Consider the following 13709-nt stretch of genomic DNA (forward strand, 5'->3'; position numbering starts at 1 on the left):
TCCAAGGTTTGGTGACCCTGGATTTTGTCCATTACAAACTGGCCATGATCAGGATTCCTATAATACTAATTCTAAAGTAGAGCTTTCTAGGAGATGCTCTGCTCAGTTCCTGCAGACGCTTCATCCACATTATGAAACTGGGGAAAGCAAACCTGTTCCCCCAAGATACTAAGCCTTAGTTGACAAAAGTCCATGGACCATGTAAGGGCCGCCAATAAGGCATTATGGAGGAAAGCAAGGAAGGCATCTAGAAGATGAGGCTGAGCTGAAGAAAACTGTGAGCAGCCCACCATGGTAATCATAGATGGAGAGAACACTTCAGAGATGAGAAATCTAAAAACAGGGGACTGGCATGTGGGGCATGCCCCCTCAATAATATAAAACTTCCCCTTGCACCAGAATGACTGAAGGTGCCTCTCCCCACATGATCCTAATATCACCTCCTGTCTCTTGTCCAATTACCCACCAAATGAGGAGAGGCAACCAGCAAACAGAAATGTCTTTCCAGAAGTACCACCCTTTATTGAAAGTCCTCTCTGGAGAACTTCAAAGTTGGTACAGCTCCGTCTGCAGACCATTTTTATCTCTAACAGTTTACATATATTTTTAAAAGATGTGATCGTGCTTTTTCAGATCCTTATAACTGCTGTTACTTGCTGATGTTGGTCATGCTATATATGCCTGTTTTAGATTTACTTCTACTTTATGACATTTGTCTATTTTATGGTTTTAATCTTATTTGGGGCACCATCCAGACAGCTTTAGCTACGTCACAGTACAGACATACAATTTATAAGCAAACAACAGCCTGTACGTGACATGCCAATCCTGAATCTTGTGAACTGCATTCTCTTGAGTAATGAATGGTTTTAGACTATGATGGCAGAGCAATTTATTGTGCATTTAAAACTAATTATTTGTGCTATGCCTCGAGCTTGGAGCAGACTTCAATTTCAAACATTTCCAGAAATCAGCAGTCAGCATCCTGAAGGATTAACAACTTAGAAATATTACTAGGAATCTTAGACACGTTTTGGCTGCAATGGTTTCCAAGTACTTTTGCAGACAGTAAGAAATGCTAAGTGAACCAGAAAAAAGGCATAAAGAGCCATTTATACTACTGTAACTATATAGATGATAATGTTATGCCAAAAAGAATGATTTAAATGTAGAATTAGTGCATTTTAGGAATGTTTTATTTCTTCATTTTAAATTATGCAAAAAATGTAACTTATTGGCAAAGAATATAGGCTTCTGTATAACACAGAATGAATCTATTTAATATCACAAACTGTTTTTCAATACCTAACTCCAGTACAGAAGAATCATTCATTTCTGAACTGCCTCATATTGAAAGAAGTCAGTGACAAGTCTGAAGAAGTGGACTTTTCCATAAAAGCTCACATTAAAACATAGCACTTAGTCTATAACACTATATAGCACTACCTTAGCCACTGCCACCATCCACCACTGCCCAGCACTGCCGCCATCCATCACCTCCCACTGCAATGACCTCCATCACCATGGCTTGCCATAAGGGACACTGGCTGACCTTAGCCTGCCTTAAGGGAATCCAGGATGCCCTTTGCAACAATGGCAGCTATAGCTTCTCTTAGACAGGGAAGCTGCAGCTGTCATTTTTGCAAAGGGCAGCCCGGATTCCCTTAAGGCAGATCATAGTGGTGGAGGCCGTCACAGCAATTGGCGGTGGATGGTGACTGCGGAGGTTGCTGTAGCACAGGTCGCCACAGATGGTGGCGGCGGCGGTGGCACAGACTGCAGCAGCCAAGGTAGGGAGGTGACAGGGGTAGAGAAAAGGGGGCAGGGGGGTAGGCTGTGGGGGTGGGGTGTCAGCTTCCCTCCTCTAATGAACTGACAAATTGATTTGTGGTTCATTGGTTCATGGGGAGGATAAATTGCCAAAATGGCAATTCGTCCGCATCTCTAATGGCAACCAACCAACAGGCCACAGGGCCTCACTCCCTTCCAGGCTGCTTAGCTTGAAGGGAAGTAAAGGTATTGCTTCCTCTTCAGTCCAGACTAAAAGAGGGAAAGAAGCTGAGTTCCTAATCCTTCCACTGATTTGAACAATGGCCAGGGAATTCCCCTTAATGGCATTAAGGTTCAAAGAAACATGAAAGGCAAGAACCAAGCCAATGCCAAAAAGACCCAAGTTTCTGGGATTGATAAAAATATTCATTTTTAAACCATTAGCAAACATCTAAATTTAACTCCTTATTTAAAGACAAGTTGCAATAGGCATGGCTCCAGAGAATAAAATCATTGAAAAGATAAAGGACAGGAAAACAGCTGTTTACAAAGTTATAATAGCAGCTTGCCTAAGGTAAGCCAGAGACCTTCAGCCACTTCAAGCAGGGGAGGAAACAGTGCCAACCCCCAATTCCTCTCAGTCAAGGCAGATATTATGACCCAATACCAGTTAGATTTTTGGCACAGGAGGCCGAAAACGCTTTAAGCATCTCTATTCATATCTGGCAGTGAAGATACACAAGTTTGATAATAATGTGTTATTCTTTTATGACACAGAAAATCTGTTGCCTAAGAACAGAAACACGCAAAAACACACACACACACACACACACACACACACACACACACACACACAGGTGGAAGTCACCTATTATACTATACAAAGTACTGGACTAGAAATGTTAAAGGAAACGGAACACCTGTACATTATGCTTATAACTTTTGGTACAAAAGGCTGTTCCTGGAAAACCACACTGCATTGCTATTTCTAATATGAAAATGGTCTGGTTTACTTTCGCGTCTTCTGTTACAAACTACATTGGAACTTTCCATGATTCATCGCTGAAGGGAAATTATGAAACTTTTTTTTTTTAAGAGAGAGACTAAAGCCTCTCAGCGTTATTGAACACTGGTGGAAAAGTGGCACAAGAAATGGTTGTGTTTAATTCAAAGCAGCCTTTGAAACACAAAGAGGAGCTTGAAGAAGTTCCTTTCTGGACCACAGTTCTTAGAATCACCATCTGAGGAGATGTAGTCACATTAGTAAGTTGCACATTTCTGGTTATTAGTGTCTTTCTTGGGGAAATACAGAAGGAAATAGAGGAATAAAATGCAGAAAATAAAAATGAAAATTTTTAAAAATCAGTTATAATTACTTTTAAACCACTTTGTTGCTGATTTTTTTCCCACTTGAATAGAAAATGGGAGTGGTCACTGAGTGGGAGTGGGAGAGACTGGGTGAAAAAATCAAGAGGGCCAAACCTCTTAATTTTCTTTTCTTGGTCAGATGTTTCTCATTAGAAATCAGTCAAAAAGAGAAAAGGAACAAGGGGTTCTCACCCACCCACTTTCTCTCTCATCTTCCATAAAATACTGTTTCATTGGTATGACGGATTTCCTGCTGCCAACAGCCGTGTTCCTAAACTTGGTCACTTCACAGCAGGCCCACCCAAACCCACTCTTTCCATGACCTTGGCCAGTGGTGGAAGGCTAAAGAATTTGTTCCTGCTTACAAGCTGTGGAGGGATCTGAGGAGCTGTCTTTATTCAGGCTGCATTTCTGAGGCCTTACAAACAGGGTTCTGTACATAAAATACACTTCAACAGGGAAGAGTCCTAGCCCTCCTCTTGAACTTGGACATACGGAAGGAATGAGGAATTATCTCAGTGCTTTGTTCTTTGTATTTCTTTGTATTTCTGAACAGCCCTTCCCAACTGCTGCTATTTTCATGTTCAGAACTACAGAATGGAGAAAATAGTCACAATCTGTACTGCTAGTTTTCTAACAATTGAAGGGAATTTTGTGATGTGCCATCTGTAATCATTTTAAGTTATGCTGTAGTCTTCACAGCATGACCATGTGAAGGATCCTAATGGTAACAAATTCCATTAATGGAGAGGAATGGAGAAAAGTGCTTTCAAGCTTCACAGAATGTTGTAACAGTAATCTAAATTATTTTTTTAACTGCTTTCATCTGTTTTCCAAAGAGAGGAAGAAAAGACAGTCTTCTTCTCCTTCATTTTTCCTTTTCATCTTTTTCCCCAACCACAAGGAGAAACTTCTAAGCATAGTTAGGCATCGGGTGAGATCCTCCTGCTTTAACTTGCACTGCACAAGGTTGATGATATCACCTGCCATCTTGATTGTTCAGAAATAATAATTTTAAAAAATCATATTACCCATGAAAATCTTGAGGCTTCCACAGAATCCCTTTTTGTTGTGGGAAAATGGTAGGGAGCCACAAGATCAGGGGTGGAAAAAAAATCTTTAATTTCCAAAAATCACTGCCACAAATATGCCTTTTCCATCTCTGGCGATTCTCAGAAATTAAAGGCTTTCCCCCATCCTGTGGTCCCAATTCATTGTCCTCACAATGAAAGAGATCCCAAGAAAGTCTCAGGACTTGGTAGTGTGGAAATCAGAACATGTTTATTTCTGAAAAAAATTAATGCAGCTGTTGATGTCATCAGCCTTATATGCCGTAGCTCCATACACAAAATTTCAACCATTAAGTGTTATTGCTTCCTTAACTTAGGGAATTCACAATTAAAAGTTCATGAAATTCACAGCTGTGGAACACTGGTCACGCATTCAGGTGATCCACACAGCTTGGAAAATATCATGAGAACAAAACAAATCAAACAAGAGGTGAGGGAAGCAATATTTTAGCCACATGCCCAAAAAGTTTGATGTCCCAGCCAAAGAAAACAGATTAAGGCTTCAATCCTGAACATGTTTACTGAGAAATAAGCCTCATTAATAAAGTGGAGCTTCTGAGTAAGCACACACTGGAATGCTTGGCAACAGACAAAATCCAGTTATCTATGGTTGTATCACATCAGGCTAAGTCCAATATGAAAATCAGCAGTAGCATCAAGACCTTCTCTCCACTTCAGAAAAAAATCATCTAGAGCAGCCATTCTCAACCTTTTTTGAGGTGGGGGGCCAGGGCTACACAATATGAAAGAAATATAGTCTGGATCAGGATTGTATGAGTCGCACAATAAACCTTATAATGTGGTACATGGAGAATTATTTCCAGTCTGTGGCCTCCTTCAAATGTGCCAGGGCCTCTCAGGGAGCCATGTGGCCTTCACTGAGAATAGCTGCTCTAGAGGGTTTCCCAACCCTCGAGTTTTTTTAAGTGTACAGGGAGCTGCAGGAGAAATGAGAAGGATGGGAAAGGGAGGCTGGCAGAAGCCACTTCAGCCAACAGTGGTGCACCACTTGATACAGTCTAAAGACACACATAGAAATACAGTGGAATTATATTTAAGGATCCTCATCCTATTCTTAAAAAACAAATATTTGTCAGGTAGGACTCTTGAGTTCTAGAGATGAGATGTCACAGCCAAAATTACCTGCTCTGAATTCATATCAGAGATAAGCCATTTAAATCTTTAGTGTTGCTTTCACTTGGCCTTATTTTTTTTCACCAGGTTTTAACACTCCCTGCACCTCTGAAATGAGTAAGAGCTCTCCTTGCATTACTGGAGGTTCTTTTTTGATGTTCCCTTGGATTGGGCTAACTACCAAAGTTGCTACACAAGAAAACTGAGCCATTTTCAATTACTATTGAAAAGGGAATGCTTCAAAGGACAGCAGAAATTCCATGGAGATATTGCAAGGCACAACTGAAACAGAGATAGCTTACAAAGGTTCTCTATTTACATCTATTCCAAACAGATGCTGGCCTTGATGGCTGTGTATTCTTTTGGACTGCACTCCTCATAACAACTACTGCTGAGTCAGACACTCAAAAAGCATAAATAAAAGTCCATTAGCAGAAGATGTGGAAAAACCCTTAGAAGACTAGCTTTTTGGAAAAAAAAAAAAACCAAAACCTCCAGCTTGTTGTTGTTTAGCTGTTAAGTCATGTTCAACTCTTTGTGACCCCATGGACCAGAGCACGCCAGGCCCTCCTGTCTTCCACTGCTCCCAGAGTTGGGTCAAATTCATGTTGGTAGCTTAGATTGCCCCATTCTCTTGCCTTCACACTTTCCCAACATCAGGGTCTTTTCTAGAGAGTCTTCTCTTCTCATGAGATGGCCAAAGTATTGGAGCCTCAGCCTCAGGATCTGTCCTTCCAGTGAGCACTCAGGGTTGATTTCCTTCAAAATGGATAGGTTTGTTCTCCTTGCAGTCCAGGGGACTCTCAAGAGTCTCCTCCAGTACCACAATTCAAAAGCATAAATTCTTCGGCAGTCAGCCTTCTTTATGGTCCAGCTCTCACTTCCATACATCGCTACTGGAAAAATTATAGCTCTCACTATGCGGACTTTCGTCGGCAAGGTGATGTCTCTGATTTTTAAGATGCTGTCAAGGTTTGTCATCGCTTTCCTCCCAAGAAGGAGGAGTCTTTTGATTTTGTGGCTGCTGTCACCATCTTCAGTGATCATGAAGCTGAAGAAGGTAAACTCTGTCACTGCCTCCATATCTTGCCCTTCTATTTGCCAGAAGGTGATGGGACCAGTGGCCATGATCTTAGTTTTGTTGATGTTGAGCTTCAGGCCATTTTTGGCACTCGCCATTTTCATCCTCATTAAGAGGTTCTTTAATTCCTTGTCAGTTTCTGCCATCAGAGTGGTATCATCTGCATATCGGAGGTTGTTGATGTTTCTTCCGGCAATCTTAATTCCGGCTTGGGATTCATCCAGTCCAGCTTTTCGCATGATGTATTCTACATATAAGTTAAATAAGCGGGGAGACAATATAAAACCCTGTCATACTCCTTTCCCAATTTTGAACCAATCAATTGTTCCATATCTAGTTCTAACTGTTGCTTCCTGTCCCACATATAGATTTCTCAGGAGGTAGATAAGGTGTTCAGGCACTCCCATTTCTTTAAGGACTTGTCATAGTTTGTTGTGGTCCACACAGTCAAAGGCTTTTGCATAGTCTATGAAGCAGAAGTAGATGCTTTCCTGGAACTCTCTGGCTTTCTCCATAATTCAGCTCATGTTAGCAATTTGGTTTCTAGTTCCTCTGCCCCTTCAAAATCCAGCTTGTACTTCTGGGAGTTCAATTTTCTTGCACAGATCTCTGGGTTTTCCCTTTCTATTATTTTCCTCTATTTCTTTGCAGTGTTCATTTAAGAAGGCCCTCTTGTCTCTCCTTGCTATTCTTTGGAAATCTGCATTCAATTTCGTGTAAATTTCCCTATCTCCCTTGCATTTTGTTTCCCTTCTCTTCTCTGCTATATGTAAGGCCTCGTTGGAGAGCCAGTTTGCGTTCTTGCATTTCCTTTTCTTTGGGATGGTTTTTGTTGCTGCCGCCTGTACAATGTTACGAGCCTCCATGCACAGTTCTTCAGGCACTCTGTCCACCAAATCTAGTTCCTTAAATCTGTTCTTCACTTCCACTGTGTATTCATAAGGGATTTGGTTTAAATTATACCTGACTAGCCCAGTGGTTTTTCCTACTTTCTTCAGTTTAAGCTTGAGTTTTGCCACAATCAGCTCTAGGTCTTGTTTTTTCTGACTGTATAGAGCTTCTCCTTCTTTGGCTGCAGAATATATAATCAATCGGATTTCGGTATTGCCCATCTGGTGCTGTCCATGTGTAGAGTCATCTCTTGTGTTGTTGGAAAAGAGTGTTTGTGATTACCAGCTTGTTCTGTCGACAAAACTCTATTAGTCTTTGCCCTGCTTTGTTTTGAACTCCAAGGCCAAACTTTCCTGTTGTTCCTTTTATCTCTTGGCTCCATACTTTAGAATTCCAGTCCCCTAGAATGAGAAGAGCATCTTTCTTTGGTGTCAGTTCTAGAAGGTGTTGTAAGTCTTCATAGAATTGGTCAATTTGAGCCTCTTCAGAATCGGTGGTTAGTGCATAAACTTGGATTACTATAATGTTGAAAGGTCTGCCTTGGATTCTTATTGACATCATTCTATCATTTTTGAGATTATATCTCAGTACAGCTTTTCCTACTCTTTTGTTGACTATGAGGGCTACTCCATTTCTTCTATGGTAGCGGTCCTCAACCGTGGGCCTCCAGATGTTCTTGGACTTCAACTCTCAGAAATCCTGGTCAGCAGAGGTGGTGGTGAAGGCTTCTGGGAGTTGTAATCCAAGAACATTCTGTTCAAAATGATAGCCACTGCTATCAGTGCTGGTATTTCCAGACTGCTCACAGGAGTCATGGGGGGGGGGGAGTACATCTGCCCACTGGTAGGGAGCAGCAGCACTAACCTTAACCCCACTTTTTTTTCTGTCTGATGACATTGAAGACACTTCATTCAGTCAACCTCTGCAAGGCAATGAGCAGCTCTTTTTTGCATGGTCCTTCCTCTATCCAACACCCTCTAGAAGTATTGGGACCACAGGTCCTGTCCTCCCCAACCAAGGAGAGTAAGGGAGGATTGTGGGCATTGTAGTCCAAAACACCTCAAGGCCAGGTTACCAATGCTCAGCCTCTAGCATCAAATACAGGAAATGATACAATCACAACAACAGTCTTGGTGCACATAAATAGCTGAGGTACTTAAATCTAGAACACAGTAAGGGGCACATGTAATTTAAGAGAGAATAAATATGTACAGTTTGCTATTCAACCAGGCAGCATACCTTATTATTACAATACCTGGTTAAACACTTAATTGCCTATCAGAATAATTTCAAGCAAAGATGCTGAGCAAGCATATAGTAAACTCCAGTAAAGCAAAATTATGTAAAGTATTTCAGCATTTTTATTAGCTGTCTCCTTCATCATTTGATAGTTTCTGTTACACTGGTTATCAGCAATGGGCATGCCTACATCTTTCTTTTATTATATTATTTGTGATTGCTATGTGCTGTTAGGTCAATTCTGGCCTGCGGTGACCCCAATAAGGTTTTTAAGGGGCAGATTGCCATTGCCATCCTTCTAGCAAATTTCCATAGCAAAGCAGTAATTTGAACCCAGGTCTTTTGAGTCCTAGTCCAATCCACTTTCCACCACATCACACTAGCATTCTTTATACTGTACTCTACTGAAAATAATTAGAGAAGGATACAGCTCAGTTAAGTGTCATCTGCAAAGAAATAAAATGGATGTGCTTCATGTAACTGAACTCAACCCGCACATATTGCTATAGCAAATAATGACAATGGAAAATCCAGCCTAAAACAGAAGTATGCTTCTGTTCCGTGGTCTTTTCACACCAAAATACCACATGAATTGCACACAGAAGGTTAGTGGTATTTGGCACAGTCTGAGAACCAATTCCTGAAAAGGCACTGAGATGTACCAAGAGTAGCGTCATGCAGTTCTTTGGAAACAAAGCTTTCAAACAAAGTGGAGACTGAGACTAGAGACTAGACTCCAGTTTCCATCATCCCAAATGAGCCTAACCACTGCTGAGACCTGATGGGATTGATTTCTCAACAATACTTGTTTGTATCATTATAATCTATCTCTTCTTCCTATTAAGTATTTTGATCCTCACTCCCTCCCCCAAGCAACATGTCTTAATTACTCCCATTAAACATTACCTGAATATATTGTTTTTAAATTTTTGCTGCTATGTTTTTACTTTATTACTGTTATTTGATTATTTGACCATCCTTGTGGTATATTGCTGCAGGCTAGATTTTAAATGAGAAACAAGCAATGAATCAATAATTCAAGTGTGCCAGCATTCTTTTTGATGGGCTAGAGCAGCTGCAGGTTTCAACATTATTTACACACCTGCTGCCTTGATTTGGGATCAGCAAAAGCAAGCGGTAAGTGATGAGTAAATGGAAAATCAAGTGTCAATTTCCCATATCCATTCCTATCACAACATTAAAACAGCACATAAGCCAATAATTCCCTGAGATGGTACAGACTGTTCCTCTTGCCATACACCAGTTTACACCCTCATATTCTGATATGCAGGCAACACTTTCACTCCACCCCATCACCATAACAATTAGAAGAGACAATGAACTGGAAAAGACACAAGACCCACTGATATGACTACACAGAAAGAGTTGATGGTATCTGATTCTAGGTATAACTCTTGTAAGCAATTGATTCAAGAACTCGACTGTTAATTAATCTTCATGATTATGGCTCTTCTCACATAATGAAGAAGGAGTTAGGGTTCATTTGATTTAGGATATGCTAGGTGTATTTCTGAACTTCATAAATTTGCAAACCAATAAAGATTGAAAGAGCCACAAAAGCAGATTGGTGTAAAAAAGATTTGTCCCATTAGGTACCACTGTCAAGCACTCATTCCCAAAGATCCAATTCTTCCCATCCCATAAAGCCACGGTTGGAGAAACATCAGATCACTTCAAGGAGGCTAATACTCGTTTTACATGCCAGGATGGGAGCTTGCTTTGTGGCACTTACCCTGGCTAGCAAGTAACACCAGATTTAGAAAGGAAAGATGATCAGGTTTCTGCTGGGAACTCTTCTAGTAATACTGCTGTTGTACAAATTTTGGTTTCCACCCATGCTTGCATGTCACAAAAACTTCTCCTTAATGTTAACAGCAGTCCATAGTTCTTAAAACAACATAGATATGTACTAAGATTTCACTATGCAAACCTACTTTGTTAAGTTACCAAAGTAAAAATCTCACACTGTTGAAATAAGTATGAAATAATGGATTTTCTATTGCATATGAGGCTTTTGGATCCTAGCTTTAAACTGTAACAACGCTATCATTGGGACAGAGACCTACTTACAACTACTGTTATTTCCCCAGTCAGTATATGGACTAGCACACATATACAGAGCAAACTGCAAACACAAACAACACATACAGAAAACAATGCCATATCTCATTTTTCTTATAAAGACAATCTCATACATACTTGAGATTTTGTTTTAAAATTAACATGAAACTTTAATTCATAAAAGTCAGTCAACATCAAATCTAGTTTATTTTATTTGTATTTGAAGAATGAGACAGTGGCCTAAATATTATAAAATAATAAACAGTTCATAAAACAACACATAAATGGAGGAATAAGGATGGTCCCAACATGGCACGAATTACCCTGTCACTTCAGAGACAAAGAAGCTATCGTTCCCAAGCTACCAAGGATTCAGTTAATGTAAGCTTTCTAGAAAAGATGGAGAGACTTGGTACCTTTTCCTAACGAAGCTCTCATCAAACAACCTGCAGATAATTAGTTCTGGCTGGTAAGGCAAAGAAAGGAGAAGAAAATTATTTTCTGGAGAAATGGGCTGAAATGGAACTGAAACTGTTTCCATTTCAGCTATGTTGTTTGAAAGATGAGACCTTCAGAGCCTGTCTGGAGGGCAGTAGCTCTGTTAGTCTGTCACAATAAAAACAACAACAAAGAGTCTTGTGGCATCTGAAAGATTAACACTTTTGTCTGGCATAAGCTACATGGGTAGCTTATTTGGCATATGCTTCAAAAATCTTATAAAATCTTATGACAAAACATCTTAGTCTTCAAGAGGCCACAAGACTCTTTATAACTCCAATCTTGTCACCAGAATTCGTTTGTTTGTTTGTTTGGAGAGGGTATATTTACTGACCTTAAAGTTTATAGCTTGGGTTCAAAGGTTGCAAAAATAGAAAGTAGAAAGATCACATGGATCTTTTGCAGAGCATTGGATCTAGTCCATTTTCTCTCAGTTTAAATATGGGCAACATTCTGACTCTTTGTATTTAAGAGAAACAGACTAATTTCCACAGACAAAGAGGCATGCTCTGCTTATTACGGGTCTTGTCATTTGACAACTGAAGTCCATGGAATTCTTGGATGGCAGCCTAGCATCTATGTTAGTGCCTATCGCTCCCAAATGAAATCTGAGAGAGGAATAGTTAGTCTGAGTATGTAAATGGCGCCACTCAACAGCACAGCACCTTCCAAGAACTGGATTTTTGAGCTGTACTGGCAGAAAGCCCAGTTTCTGTTCTAGCAACAGATATTTTCACAGAGAGGCCAGAAGGATGTTAGCCCAGCCATCACCCAGGCCAGAAGGATGTTAGCCCAGCCATCACCCAAACTGTGATGTGAAGGGATGTCCTTCGTGACTGAGAGCTAAATTATGCCTTTAGAAGAGTCCTGCTGGATCAGGCCAAAGGCCCATCTAGTCCAGCTTCCTGTATCTCACAGTGGCCCCACCAGATGCCTCTGGGAGCAGATGAGACAACCTGATACCCCTCCCTTGCATCTGGCATTTTGAGGTACCTACTTTTTAAACTTGGAGATTATACATCCCCATTATGGCTTCGAACCTGCAATGGACTTTTCCTCCAGAAATCTGTTCAATCCCCTTTTAAAGGGATTTAGGCCAGATGCCATCACCACATCCTGTGGCAAGGAGTTCCCAGATTAACAATACACTGCGTAAAGAAATATTTTCTTTTGTCTGTTCTCACTCTCCCAACACTCAATTTGAGTCAATGGCCCCTAGTTCTAGTATTGTGTGAGAGGGAAAAGAGCTTCCCTCTATTTACTTTATCCATCTCCTGCAGAATTTTATACGTCTGTCATGTCCCCCCTCAGGCACCTTTTCTCAAGACTAAAGAGGTGCTCCAGCCCAGTGATCATTTTAGTCACTCTTTTCTGCACCTTTTCCAGTTCCATTATGTCTTTTTTTGAGGTGCGATGACCAGAATTGTACGCAATACTCCAGGTGCGGCCTTACCAGCGTTTTGTACAAGAGCATTATAATATGGGGTGTTTTATTTTCAACCCCCTTTTTAATGATGAAGGCAAGAGGAAAAGGGGATGACAGAGGATGAGATGGTTGGACAATGTCATCAAAGCTACCAACATGAATTTGACCAAACTCCGGGAGGCAGTGGAAGACAGGGGGTCCTGCCGTGCTCTGGTCCATGGGGTCAAAAAGAATTGGACACAACTTAACGACTAAATAACAACAACAAAAGCATGGAATTGGCGTTCACTGCTGCTGTGATGACACTTCCATTGAGCTGTCCACCAGCACACCAAGATCTCTTTCCTGATCCGTCACAGACAGCTCAGAACCCATCAGCTGATAAACATTTGATTTTTTTTTGCCCCAGTGTGCATTACTTTAGATTTCTTATATTGAAACACACGTGCCATTTTGCTGCCCATTCTCCCAGTTTGGAGAGATCCTACTAGGGCTCTTTACAATGCCTCCCAGTCTTCACCGCCTAGAAATGTTTCATGTCATCTGCAAACTTGGCCACCTCACTGCTTATCCCTCTGTCTCCAGGTCATTTACGAAAAGGTTGAAAAGCACCAGTCCCAGGACAGATCCCTGGGGCACACTGCTTTTCACCTCTCTCCATTGTAAAAATTGCCCACTGACACCTACTCTCTTTTTCCTGGTTCTCAACCAATTTTCAAACCTCTGTTCTCCTGGAACAGTACTGTAGTTCCCAGCCTTGCGTCCCTAGGACAGATGGGGCTATTTATATACAAATACGAATATCCTCACACAGGTGGCGTTAATGAGGGTCGAAGAGTGGTGAGCGGATTGTGCGCTGCGGAGTCATTCGTAGAATCGCACCATCCGCATCCATGTGGATTGGTGAGTGGACCGTCCAGCCCCATGGGGCTGGACCCTTGTTAATGCCACCTGTGCGGGGATATTCGTATTTGTATATGAATACCATAGATGTTAGTGATGTAAACCTCCCACTAAGCCTTTGCCACTAGCTGCAGCGGCCAGGATTTCTGGGAGCTGTAGTCCAATAACCTCTGGAGACCCAAACAACTGTCCTAGAATGTCAGAGTTAGAAGATATATTGCAAATCGAACACTGATCTCCCTTCCTC

The 13709-nt window shown here is 41.1% G+C and overlaps 1 protein-coding gene across 3 annotated transcripts in view; it reads right to left on the reverse strand.

The window, feature by feature from the left end:
- The window catches only part of DKK3 (dickkopf Wnt signaling pathway inhibitor 3), a 50492-nt gene that overhangs the window by 16233 nt on the left and 20550 nt on the right, over positions 1-13709 (reverse strand). The gene's annotated exons all lie outside the window — the stretch shown is intronic.

Source organism: Pogona vitticeps, chromosome 1, assembly GCF_051106095.1.
Source record: "Pogona vitticeps strain Pit_001003342236 chromosome 1, PviZW2.1, whole genome shotgun sequence".
Classification (NCBI taxonomy): domain Eukaryota; kingdom Metazoa; phylum Chordata; class Lepidosauria; order Squamata; family Agamidae; genus Pogona; species Pogona vitticeps.